This window comes from Budorcas taxicolor, chromosome 3 (assembly GCF_023091745.1).
Source record: "Budorcas taxicolor isolate Tak-1 chromosome 3, Takin1.1, whole genome shotgun sequence".
In the NCBI taxonomy this organism is placed as follows: domain Eukaryota; kingdom Metazoa; phylum Chordata; class Mammalia; order Artiodactyla; family Bovidae; genus Budorcas; species Budorcas taxicolor.
In genome coordinates this window covers 62,492,707-62,507,511 of record NC_068912.1, presented here as the reverse complement: position 1 = coordinate 62,507,511, position 14,805 = coordinate 62,492,707, and positions in this window count along the sequence as shown.

Below are 14,805 nucleotides of genomic sequence, written 5' to 3'. Positions count from 1 at the left end.
AAAAATTATGACCAGCCTAGATAGCATATTAAAAAGCAGAGACATTATTTTACCAACAAAGGTTCCTCTAGTCAAAGCTATAGTTTTTCCAGTAGTCATGTACAGATATGAGAGTTGAACTATAAAGAAAGCTGAGCGCCAAAGAATTGATGCTTTTGAACTGTGGTGTTGGAGAAGACTCTTGAGAGTCCCTTGGACTGCAAGGAGATCCAACCAGTCCATCCATAAGGAAATCAGTCCTGAGTATTCATTGGAAGGACTAATGCTGAAGCTGAAACTCCAAAACTTTGGCCACCTGATGCGAAGAACTGACTCATTGGAAAAAACCCTGATGCTGGGGAAGATTGAAGGCAGGGGGAGAAGGATGACAGAGGATGAGTTGATTGGATGGCATCACCGAATCAATGGACATGAGTTGAGTAGGCTCTGGGAGTTGGTGATGGACAGGGAAGCCTGGCGTGCTGCAGTCCATGGGGTCGCAAAGAGTCGGACATGACTGAGCAGTTCTACTGATCTGAACTGAACTGAAGAATTCACTATTAATTTGGCCCAAACATAAAAGCAGCAGGCAAATATGAGAATAATTTATTTCTCATCCTGAGAAAGATAATCTAATTGGATAAAACGACAACCTGATGACTAAAAAGCTAACCATCTGTCTAAGACAACCACCTGCCATTACCTCCACTCACTCATACTCTATTTTCTCATCTTTATTTTTCTTCTTAGCATTTATAATAATCTGCATACCACATATGTTGGTATGTTGGCTTGGTGTCTTTTTTCCCCTCGCTAGATAGTAAGTTCCATGAGAACAGAAAGTTTGATGGATTTTTGTTTTCTTATAATCTGCCTGCTACATATAGATATTTCATAAATATTTGAGTGAATAAACTAGAAATTGGTTGTTTGTGGAATATAATTTTGTAGTTAACTGAATGAAACTAACAATATTTGTTAAAAAGATTTCTAAAATCTCTGCAGTGACCATGGTAATATTTCAATTATGATTGAGCTTCATATTTTTTTAGGATCATAGTTCCAAATATCATTTATTATTATATAGTATAATATATAGAATGACATAGGAATTACAGTAAAATCCACATTGACTTCATGAATGACCCTGGTTTGAAAACAGCAATTTTACAATGATCCCCTTAACCATAAGATCAATATTAACATAACAAGTAATTTGCCAACTTGATAGGATACTACTGGGATATTGGATTTGTTGTCCTTTAGTCCTAAGTCATGCCCAACTCTTTGTAACTCCATGGACTGCAGCACCCCAGGCTTCCCCATCCCTCACTATCTCCTGGAGTGTGCCCAAGTTCATGTCCATTGAATTGGTGATGCTATCCAACCATCTCATCCTCTGCCGCCCTCTTCTCCTTTTGTCTTCAGTCTTTTCCAGCATCAGGGTCTTTTCCAATGAATCAGCTCCTTGCATCAGGTAGCCAAAGTATTGGGACTTCAGCTTCAGCATCAGTCCTTCCAATGAGTATTGAGGGTTGATTTCCTTTAAGATTGATTGGTTTGATCTCCTTGCTCTCGAGTTCTTCTTCAACACCGCAGTTAAAAACATCAGTTCTTCCAGGCTCAGCCTTCTTTATGGTCCAACTCTCACATCTGTACATGACTAATGGAAAAACCATACTTTGGACTATATGGACCTTTGTCAGCAAAGTGATGTCTCTACTTTTTAATACACTGTCTAGGTTTGTCATAGCTTTTCTTCCATGAGGCAAGCATCTTCTAATTTCATGGCTGCAGTCACAAGTCAACTGTAATAATATAATCATTAAAAAAGGGAATAAAGAATAGTTTTACAGTGACCCCCTTAACCATAGGTTCAATATTAATATAACAAGTATTGTGCAAACTGATAGGATACTACTGGAATATTGGCTACTTTTCTTTAAAGTAATATATAAAAGTGCAAAATTTCAAAAGCTAGGCTATTATAATATCAAATTTGTCAATTGACAAATTAATATTGACAAACTTAAATTTATCAGTATTAAATATTTAGATTAGAATATTCCACTCGTGTAATAGAATGAAATGAAATGATTTACTTGTGTTTAATCTCTAGTTTAGTTAATCAACCAAGTAGTAATTTTTACCAAATCTGGCACACTTAAACTATCTGGAAGACTGTCATTATTATTCTTATTACTAGCAAGAAGTTGTTTAACTTTCCCCAAATGTTAAAATTTTTAATGGAGACTACCTTTAGAAAGCTTTTCCTTTTGGGGGGACTACTCTTTATTCTGTGGTGTTAGCGGTTGAAATATGACTAGAGAGGTAGGAAGTATGTGGGCCCCAGGAGACTTGATGCCATTTTGTTCAGAAGATTTTGCCCCATGTCTAAAAGGCTGCCAGCCTGAGGGAGTCACTTTTTGTCAGGCATGGTGGTATGCTGACAGAAGCCAAGAAATAATAACAAGCCTTCTTGGACTTCATGGACTCTTTCTTAGTTTGTGAGAAAATTAACTTTTCACAAATATTGTGATTTGAAAAAATTTATGGTATTCATTTAAGAAAACACTCAGAATTCCATGTTACTAGGACAAGTTAGACTAAAGTCAACAACATAGTATAGTGGGTTCAAAACACGAATCTGCTCTTTAGTTATGGAAACGTAGACAAATTATTTAAACTCTTTATACCTCATTTTCTTTATTGTAAAATGAGAATACAGTTATAGGATTATTATGAGCATTAAATGAGATAGCACGTGTTATCTCATTGCTTAAAGTAGTATCTGGAATATAGGAAACATTTACTAATTTTATCCATTATCATAATTATTGGAGATTAGGGAACAAAGACAAAGATAACATGTAAAAACAGAAGCTACATTAAAAAATCAGTGATCTCTTGGGACTTCCCTGGTGATTTAGTGGCTACAACTCTGTACTACTAATGCAGGGGATACAGATTCAATCCCTGGTCAGGGATCTGAATTCCATATGCTGCAACTAAGACCTGGAACAGTCAAATAAAAAAATCAATCCCTCAATGATTTCTTAGAACACATTTTGATCAATCACTGTCTGAACAAATATATTTATTGTTACATACCTGACATTGTATGATGGCATGCAAGTACTTTTTTCCAATTTGTAAAACTATAAATGTTAATATCAGTACTCCTCACAGATTTAATTATAAAACTTAGCAAGTTGCCTGGCACTATTAATAAGCACTCAAAAAAATTAGTTATGCTACTATTATTAATTATTTTTATTATCATTATGATATAATAAGATCAGAGTTTGAGAGATACATGTGAGGGCAGAATACGAGAGGAACAGAAGAGTTAATATTCCAAGTCTTTTAAAGAATAAATAGTTTTTTTTTTTCCCAGATGGAGAGGAGAGGAAGAACATTCATGGATTCCTCATGTGTTTTTACCTAAATTTGATTTGTTTTCAAAATGTCAGTGGGCCTACAGTTATTCCACTGAGAAAATGCTTTTGAATTGACCATGTCCACAGAAACTAATCAATCAACAGGTAATTGAGCATCAAATCTGTGAAATATGCAGATAAAGTGTAAGACAGACTTCCAGCTGGTTTTCCTATATCCACATTCTCTCTTCGTTAGCATACTTTTCATGAGGTTGACATACTAATCTTTCTGAATACACTTTTCAGCACGCCATCACTGCTAGGAAGCATGGAGTCATTCTCAAACGCCTTCTGTATGCAGCACAAATGACTCTGTCTGGCTTCAAGGATCCTCTACAGCTTTGTACTTCAGGATCTAGCACCAGCACCAATACCATCTGGGAATTTGTTAGAAATAGATACTCTGATACCTCAATTTAGACCTACCAAATTAAAATCTGCAGTTTAACCAAGATCCCCAGGGATGGAAATTAAAATTTGAGAAGCACTTCTCTATAATACCTGTTAATCTGAAAAGAACAACATCACTTACCCATAATATAACCGATGGTACCATAAAGAAGAATTAAATCCTTTCTGTAATATCTCTGCCTTCAATACAATTATTTTTGCTAAATTAATTAATTAATTAATTAATTTTGACTGTGCTGGGTCTTCATTTCTGTACGGTCTTTTCTCTGTTTGTGGTACTCAGGCTTCTCATCCCCGTGGTTTGTCTTCTTGTGGAGAATAGATGCTAGCTCATGCAGGATTCAGTAATTTTGGCTCCTGGGCTCTAGGGCATAGGCTCAATAGTTGTGGCGCATGGGCTTAGTTGCTCTGCAGCATGTGGGATATTCCCAGATCAGGGATCAAACCCCTGTCTCTGGCATTGGCAAGTGGATTCCTATACACTGATCTACCAGGGAAGCCCCAAAGCAGTTTTTCTGTTCATGTTCTTAACAGCACTGCTGCTGCTGCTGCTGCTAAGTCGCGTCAGTTGTGTCTGACTCTATGCGATCCCATAGAAGGCAGCCCACCAGGCTCCGCCGTCCCTAGGATTCTCCAGGCAAGAACACTGGAGTGGGTTGCCATTTCCTTCTCCAATGCATGAAAGTGAAAAGTGAAAGTGAAGTTGCTCAGTCATGTCTGACTCTTCGCGACCCCATGGACTGTAGCCCACCAGGCTCCTCCGTCCATAGGATTTTCCAGGCAAGAGTACTGGAGTGGGGTGCCATTGCCTTCTCCATCTTAACTTCACTAGAAATACTTTATTTCCCTCCCATCTACTATTTAAATCTCATCCATTCCTGAAGGCCCAGTGGAAAAATCTCATATCTTCTGGCAAACTAAAACCATTTTAAGCTACACTAACTTTCCTGAATACTTCTTGCATTTAAGTCAACACCATTTATTCCCTCTTACTATTCATACAATATTCATTGAATAATCATTTTCTGAGTGTTTATTGTTGTTTACCAGGCACTTTTGCACTGGCCAGAATGCAAAGATTTAGGCTTTCCCTGCCCTCATTAAGCTCACAATCAGAACAATAATGATTCAGTAGAAATACCTTAAATTCCACAGGCAAGAAGTACCAGCTGGAGGATGTAGGGGTACAGGACCAGACATGATTGTTCTTTTTTTCTTGGTTAAATTATCTTAAATGAAGGAAGTAATGGTAAATATATTAAAAGCTTTTGTGTCATGAAATAGATGAACATCTTAACTGACAAAGACAAAACAGATACTGGGCTTTGTTTTGTGATAAATCCATAGCCCTATAGATTATCATAAGGTTTCTTAGGCCAGCCGTGTGTTTTTCTTCATTCATTCAACAAATCCCAGAATTTAAAAGTAGCTCCTATTTGTCCTTTTGTGGCTCCTTAAGTTTCAGGCATGGTAATCACTAAATAAATACTTGTTGATTGAAGACAGTCTTTGATCTTAAGTTGGGGACAAGGTTTACACACATGGAACAACCATTGCACAAATGCAGCCCCTTCCTCCTACTGCTGCTCATGACATAAGGAAATGCTCATGAATTTGCAATGACATTTTAGTTTATTACTAGTGTCTTTAGGATCAAAAAAGTTCCTCCAGAGTGCCATGGAAATTTCTGTTTCTTCGTAACTTATGCTTGTGTTCACCAGAGACTTGTTGGAGCACAGCCAACCAAATGGGATTGGCTAGTAAAAGTGTTTGCGGGTGAGCATTTCAGAAACAAGTTTCAAGACCATTTGCTAGCAAACTCTCAGCAGGTGGAATTTTAAACAACATGACGTAAAATTTGATTTACAGAGGCCTAAAGGGGCAGATGACACCACCCTTATGGCAGAAAGTGAAGAGGAACTAAAAAGCCTCTTGATGAAAGTGAAAGAGGAGAGTGACAAGTTGGCTTAAAGGTCAACATTCAGAAAACGAAGATCATGGCATCTGGTCCCATCATTTCATGGGAAATAGATGGGGAAACAGTGGAAACAGTGTCAGACTTTATTTTTAGGGGCTCTAAAATCACTGCAGATGGTGATTGCAGCCATGAAATTAAGAGACACTTACTCCCTGGAAGAAAAGTTATGACCAACTTAGATAGCATATTCAAAAGCACAGACATTACTTTGCCAACAAAGGTCCATCTAGTCAAGGCTATGGTTTTTCCAGTAGTCACGTATGGATGTGAGAGTTGGACTGTGAAGAAAGCTGAGCACCAAAGAATTGATGCTTTTGAACTGTGGTGTTGGAGAAGACTCTTGAGAGTCCCTTGGACTGCAAGGAGATCCAACCAGTCCATTCTAAAGGAGATCAGTCCTAGGTGTTCTTTGGAGGGAATGATGCTCAAGCTGAAACTCCAATACTTTGGCCACCTCATGCAAAGAGTTGACTCATTGGAAAAGACTCTGATGCTGGGAGGGATTGGGGGCAGGAGGAGAAGGGGAGGACAGAGGATGAGATGGCCGGATGGCATCTCTGACTTGATGGATGTGAGTCTGAGTGAACTCCGAGAGTTGGTTATGGACAGGGAGGCCTGGCGTGCTGCGACTCATGGGGTTGCAAAGAGTCGGACACGACTGAGCGACTGAACTGAACTGAAAGGGGCAGAGGAGATAAAAGACATGATGAAGTTTATAGTATCCATATTCTTTGAGAGTAAAAATACAAGTTAGCATTCTTGGTGTTGCAAAACATCTCATAAGCTCTTTAGGTTGACACATATGCTTCTGGTAGACAGCCGTTCTTCAATAGATCTCAAGCTCCAAACAATAAGCTCTAGAGTACATAAAGTTTAAATACTATGCAAGGTCTTTCTGAGACCCTTGGTTTTTTCAATGTGATTCAAAAGTATGATCACACAAGGAAATTTCAAAACCAAACTAAGTAAAAAGACTATTTTCAACTAACATAAACCAGAACTATATAGAACCTAGTATTACACAGAAATAAAACTATTACTCACATTACTTTGACTCAAGAACCATCAGTTTCCTTATATTTATAACCTTCAAGTTGGTTTCAGCTTTCCTTTATATTATTCAGCAATTTTACTAAAGATGAGCAGTCTCACATGGTGTGCAATTTTCTCTTTAAATTTTAAATTCTCTGGGTATGGAAGAAAAGCTGTGAACACTTAATTGAGCAATTATTATTTTCTTAGTGAATATAGAGTTTGAGGATAATGCCAAATCTTCCTTTCATCAAGGAAATAAGTCTGACACAGGCAGTGGTATACACGTTGTCTGGCAACACCCCATCTTCAGGTGGAAGAGCCAAGTTAAGACTGAAAAGGGAACTCATCCTTCACCTCTAGTCACTGCTTGGTATCTACTGAGGTTCTTGAAGGAATGCCAATTAGGACCAATTTATATGTCTCCTTGTAGATTTTAGATAACTCTTCAGTAAGAACTGTTTGTTTATCTCATTTAGATCATTTTTCCAGAGCAAAAGTTGCAAACTTGCTGCTGAATGTGCTCTTTGCAGACCATTGCTAGGTTTCCATATGGATATAAAGCACTGGTACTTGAGAAATTCATTAAGAAGTGAGTCATTTGAACTCCCAGATCTAAATTTCTGGAGTGGTTCTACCACATTTTTTAAATGCTGTTCCAGAATTCAAGCAACAGAAAATCATATGCAAACAGTACACGAAATATGCTTAAACAAGGCATTTGCTGCTTCACAGCTTGTGTTATTGTTTAAGTAATTCTAATTGTTTTTACATTTTTCTTTATAAACAGCTGGAATCTGCTTCTCTGAACTTGTATCATTAGTCTTTTCAGACACTCACTGTCCCCTTTATATAAAACTTTCAAGTATCTGAGGATAGATTCCATGCTTGCCTTCCTGTTTAGATTTCTCTTTTCAATTAAACATCTCCTATTCCTGTACCTACAGCTTCCAAACTTCATCATTAATGAGAAATTAGCTTTTCAATAACTACATTTTGAACATAAGCTGCCAATAATCAACTCAAAGTTCAAAATATAGACTTGTATTTTACAGAATATTTTTATGTATAAGGTTTGTTTGAGCCCCATATTTAGTGGGCTGTAATACATAAGGTGCAGTCTAGCCATTACTATTGAAATATTAGACTGGTAGACCCAGGTACTGATAGCATATTTTTTGATTGTCTCAATTAATGAAATTTTTACTAGACACTACTAAGTGGTGATTGAAAAAATCATGCTGAAATATTACTGTCAGCTACTGGTGTAAAATTTCTCACCAGAGAACTATCACAACTTCAGAATAAAATGTTTGTTATCTAAATACAAATTTTAGCAGCCACTAAAATTGTTAGGAAGACCTCAGATCACTTTACTCCTTAATTATGTTTTAAAACAATTTTTATTATACATTATAAAATTAAAAGTTACTATTTGCAAAGTTTCACTTATTTATAAATATTATTTATTTAGTTATTTATAAAAACATAAGCTAGCACTCTAAATTTGACATGAAGATAGCTTGAGTTCCTTATCTCCCCACAAAATTTTCTCTAGTCTTTTGCAAAACGCTAAAGTGATTTGTCCAACAATGTAGATGGTTAACAGTCACCCAGGTGACAACAGCACTTCAATGCATCATGCTTTCACTTCTCATTAGAATTGCTCTATTACTGAAGCTTAACCAAATTTTCTTCATGCTTGGCCTTTCATTTGAGTCTGATACCCTACAGTTTTCTTCCAATATCAAATTTTGCTTTGTCTTGAATTATTTTCTTTCCTCCTTTAACCTACTTTCAAGAAATAGAAAAAGGCTCTTTGATGTGCCAATTCAAAGTGTGTTCAGATAAAAGGTAAATAATTCATTAGCCTTTTGAGAAGGGTTGACATTTGAATGTTGGAGGTTGTTTCCTTTACTCATCGGCTCTCCTAGTGAGGTTAGGTGACCCATGTTAGTGACTTGCTGGAGTGAGTTTTGAATTTGTGAAAAACTTCTAATAAAGACTAGTGATAGAAATAGCAAAGAAGAATCAATGAAATAGGAAAGTCCAAGTGTATGTTCTTATCAAGTGTTATACTTGTCCAATAGTTACAGACCTCTCTGAAAATATTTATGTGTGGGTGGAGGCAAGTGGCCCATTAAATTGTAGGAAGTATTATCAGATTTATCAGGACTTGGTTGTAAATTTGACTACACAGTTTTGGCTCATAGAGAAATGAGGAGGAAATATCTGATTAAAGTGTGCATTGCTGCTGAGGCAACTGAATGTTGCCATAGCAATTGAGATGAAATGTGCAAGAAGTGAGATAATTAAATCTAACCCCTTTAGTAGTTTTGACAGTCAATGCACTGCCAATAGGAAAAGTTATCTACAGTATTAAGATAAAACACATTCCTCATGGAAAGTCTCCTTACTAGTATTTTGTTGTTCCCTTCCTAAATACATTGCTTTGGGTGTCTAATTTGAATGTTCCCTTGTAATAATCAAATACAGTTTTGACCTTGGTCTGCAGTTAGCTAGAATTTCTGCTGGTTTATTGTAACATGGGAGCAGACATCTATAAAAAAAAATCCATTTTTTCCCTCTAGTTTCTAAAAAAAGTATACTAAAGCCAAAGCTGTCATATTTGAGTTTGAAATTCAATAATATCTAGAAAGTGCTGCCCTCTTCAGGAACTGATGCTCAAAAATACTTTGAATCTTTTAGTAGTTTCGTAATTATAAATATAAGCTATAACATCAAAAATGGTATTAATGATTCTTTAGAAATAAGCACTACACAAAATAAAGTATTTCTCAGTCTAAAATTTTCCATAAAAATCTTTCATTAAAATCAATAAATACAAAAAATTGAAATAAAATATTGATATTTATGATTAATATGAAAAGCAGTTTTCTTAAACTATGGTCATGGGAGAACTTCTCAATCATTCCAGAATGTCAGATATCCATAATTACAAGCCATATATTTCATTAATATTAAAAATATCTTTAAAAAATGTGAAAAACTAAGTAGGACACCTTTCAAATCTTAATTTTATACTTCAGCAAAAAGTCATTAATTTTGTCAATATTTATCATTTGAAATTTTCACTAGTTTTCATTTACTGAAACATCATCTTTCTTGGAAATAATAATTTCAAGCTACACTAACACATTATAATTTTTATTCATGATTACTTTATTCAAAAATAACATTGAAGGATCTGAAATGTCATTATCCAAATAGTCAAATAAACACCTTTTCTGCATATGTTATCTAAAAACTTAAGCTATCATCGTTTTGGCAGAGGGAGATGAATTGTGTGTTATTCTCTAGATTAAGTTTATGATGCATAAAAGAGAAAATGACAAATATATAATGACTATATATATCAGAATATGAGAAAAGCATATTTTCTTACAGCTGACATGTTCCTTTATCTTAGAATTACTGACATTGAGAAAGATTATTTTGTACTAATTATTAAATGTAAAAGTCACTGTTAATTTAAAAATTTTAAAGGACACAATAAATTCAAGAACACATATGCTTTTTCATAATATAAATTTATTGTAATTCTTTACCAAGCGATGCAATTAAAACCTGTTTTCAATGAACAGAAAACAATAAGAAAATATATATCTCTTTATTATCACTTATTTAGTGTGTAAAAATAGGAGCATGGACTCCTAATTTTGTTTTTCAGCTTCTGTATCAGATTTTCAGTTCAAGATTCCACCAAGAAATGTATTTACATATAAATAGATCTAAGTCATTAATGCTGACTTCAAGAATGTAAAATGCTCCTCAGTTTTTCCTTAAAGAGTTTTAAGTCCCATCTGTTTCAGTGAAAAATTCAGTCGAGCTAAAGGGGAGAAGGAGAAGGCAATGGCACCCCACTCCAGTACTCCTGCCTGGAAAATCCCATGGACGGAGGAGCCTGGAAGGCTGCAGTCCATGGGGTCGCTGAGGGTCGGACATGACTGAGCGACTTCACTTTCACTTTTCACTTTCATGCGTTGGAGAAGGAAATGGCAACCCACTCCAGTGTTCTTGCCTGAAGAATCCCAGGGACGGGGGAGCCTGGTAGGCTGCTGTCTATGGGGTCACACAGAGTTGGACACGACTGAAGTGATTTAGCAGTAGCAAGGGGGAGAAAGAACAACAACAACAACAACAACAAAACACCACACTTGACAATGTTCTCTTAATCCAAGAATATTTGTTTGGGAAAAATAAAATGTTTTATCCCTGATTTTGAAAGTAGTTATCACAATAGTTGCTTAATCCAAAGGGGCTTCCCAGGTGGCACAGTGGTAAGGAATTCACCTGCCAATGCAGGAGACACAAGAAACATAAGTTCGATCCCTCAAGAGATGCTGGTTCAATCCCTTGGCCAAGAAGATCCCCTGGAGTAGGAAATGGCAACCTGCTCCAGAATTCTTGCTTGGAAATTCCATGGACAGAAGAGGCTGGTGGGCTATAGTCAATGGGGTCGCAAAGAGGTGGACACAACTGAGCAACTGAGGACACCGTTCTGTCCAAAGGCATGTAACACATGTTTAAAAATTCTTAGAACACTGAGCTGTGTTTTCTGCAATAGATTTACTTCATTTTATTTTGCTGCTGATGCATTACATTTGGCAGTTAGGATCCCTGTGGATGGAGGTATAATAAATAATAATATTTCTTTGCTTTTCAGGGTATTTATGGCACAATGATAAATTTCATCTTTCCCAGAATGGTAAGTAAAGAGCTCTTTCTATATTTGATAGCACTGAACACAAACAAGAAAAAGTGAATTGCTATAATAGAAGTGGAGTATCATTTGCTAAATGTGTTGAATTATCTGATAATTATAAGGTAGCATATACTCCTCAAATAAATGGATACCACATTCAAATTCTATAAGCATTCCAAAATACTCACCAAAATATGCTACAGGGCTCTTCAGAGGGAATCTAAGGTTTTTGTTTTCTCTGTTGGATTGCATTTGAACATAGTATATTCCATAGTTTATTTTCTGGGGTAATTTATTTTAAAATATACACAGATATAGAAATAAATGTGGCTTACATTCTGTGAGAAGAAAGATACATATTGAGAGTGGGTGAGCAAGAGTCCTTTGGAATTTTTACTGTTACATAAAAACTGATTGTAATTTATGTTTGACCAGGGCTTTGCAGCATCTGTGAATTTAAAAATGTTTGTTTTCTAAGAGCATATATCATAACTTCTCCTAGGCAAGCTAGCTACTATATGATTTTGTTTAAACACATAGTTTTGTTGTCTTTCTGTTTTTATGACTTAAAATGGTAATATTTAGTTTTAGTCTTAATCATAACCTCTTTATAATTTAGATAACAATAAAAACCAATCTTATCAAAAGTGAAAGGTCAATGTAAAATGATATTTCTTAGTAAGCTATTTCTGTCTCCTATAAAGTTCTTCCCCCAGTGGTTCTTGCATATTACCTATAAAAAGAAGGAGTTTCTCACTGTAGAAAAATATACCTTGAGATAAACTAATCATCAAAAAGTGCTATGGTAAGTGAAAAAGCAGAGCACATTATAAATATGTTATATATTGTGCTTATGTATTGAGGGAAGAGAGAATTGGGATCATTCTATAGGCTTAGAAAAAAGACACAAAAGGTACACAGACAGTGGGAATATGGGTAGTTTAGTAGTCTTCATTTCTTCTTTATTTTCTGAGTTTCCTATAATAAGTAGATATTCTTATCAGAATAACAGCATTATTTGAATAGCAGACTGTTCAAAATAGTATACTATTATTAATTAAATGTATATACATAAAGTTGAGGAAATACCTCTGCATCAACTTCATAGCCAAAATGATCTTATACAATTAAAAACAAACAAACAAAAACCTTCCATTTAATCCCACAAGGAAGTAAAAATATAAAATGAAGATTAACTGGGTAAAAGTGTAAAATAAAATAATTAAATATTTAAAATAAGGTTGAAGCTATTACATTTATTAATTTTACTCTAATACAGAAATACTCCTAGAATTCAGGTGTATGTATGGAAAAAAATAGTCATTTTCAAACTGAAATATAAAGATCTGCAGATTCACATTAGTTTTTAGCATATAAGAATTTGGTGTTTTATGAACTTTTTTCAGATGAAGAAAAGATTAAGGTAGGAAAAGACCAAAACATGAAGGTACAACTTTAAACTCATACTTTAAATTGGTAGATCGTACTGGTTAATATTAGCAGAAAACTTTGATATAAAATCTACAGCGTGATTTACCCACCTACAACCAATTGTCTTTGCACATAAGTGCAGACTTATTTGGAAGAAGGCAATGGCACCCCACTCTAGTACTCTTGCCTGGAAAATCCCATGGACAGAGGAGCCTGGTAGGCTGCAGTCCATGGGGTTGCTAAGAGTCAGACACAACTGAGCAACTTCACTTTCACGTTTCACTTTCATCATTGGAGAAGGAAATGGCAACGCACTCCAGTATTTTTGCCTGGAGAATCCCAGGGACAGGGGAGCCTGGTGGGCTGCTGTCTATGGGGTTGCACAGAGTCGGACACGACTGAAATCACTTAGCAGCAGCAGACTTATTTTACCCACCTACAACCAATTGTCTTTGCACGTAAGTGCAGAGTTATTTTAAGGTCCAAGATTAAAACAAAATAAAGTATGTTAGCAAAAAGTGTTGCTTTTCACCTTAAATAATGTTAATAAACCATATGTTAATAGTAAACATAGTAAATAATGCAACTAATCAAATATTTTTGAGCTTAAAGATTTCTTCTCAAGGGTATTTTATTATCCATTGTAAAGTCAGCATTAAAATATTGTCGTTATTTCTCACAACTTATCTAGAAATAGGCCAATAATTTCAGAAGACAGCTGAGGGAGGGAGAGGTACTCCAGAAAGGATCTAGCAGAGTTCACATCAACACTTCCCAGGTCTTCACGTTCATCCTACTGGCTATCATTTTCCATAAAATTATGACAGAACTAGTTCTCTAATTGCCTAGCTCACAAATTGGAAGGCACACTATCAAAGTTGGGAGGAGCCAGAGAAGAACTTTCAAATCTATTCACAACCAGTAAGAGTTGAGGAATCAAAGATTAGTTGTATGATACTGAGTAAGATATACCATAAACTTGGGTTTAAAACTCCTGATCTGTTAAATAAAACAGTCATACTGGAAGACTTTTAATAAAATCTAAATTCTTTTCCAGCCCTGGAATTTTGCAACAAAATAGTATATCCTTAAACTTACTACACAGAACATGAGATAATACTGGAAGACTTTGAAGTTGTTACAAAGAAAAAGGTTTTAATGATTAAAAGAGTAAATTTCATTCATCTGCAAAATTCACTTACATTGATCTAAATTATCTTCTGTAAATGAGGGATTAAATATTTTGACCATAATACCATTTTTAAGATGTATCTAAAATTTTAACCTGAATTTTCTCACTTTGCTTTGAATTATAGTATGTGAGAGAAAATCTAACATCAGCTTCTTCTAAAGAATGGAGGGCCAAATTCATACCTATTTGTATATGGAAATATAGATTTCTATAGGTTTATGCTGCCCGAATGCTAATCTGAAATACTGGTGCTAAGTCCTTTCAGTTGTGTTTGACTCTGTGCAAACCCATGGACTATACAGCCCACTAAGCTCCTCTGTCCATGGGATTTTCCAGGCAAGAATACTGGAGTGGGTTGGCATTTCCTTCTCCAGAGCAATCTTCTCAACCCAAGGATAGAACCCGCGTCTCTTATGTCTCCTGCACTGGCAGGCAGCTTCTTTACCACTAGCGCCACCTGGGAAGCCCTGAAATACTGGGGGAATCAAAATTTTTAATTTATAATGTTATCTTTTTAATCCACTCTATAATATCTTTAGCACAACTAACATGACATTTTAGAAAGATGATAAACAAAATCAACCTCTTGCCCATAATCGAGTAGAGTCAATGTGAG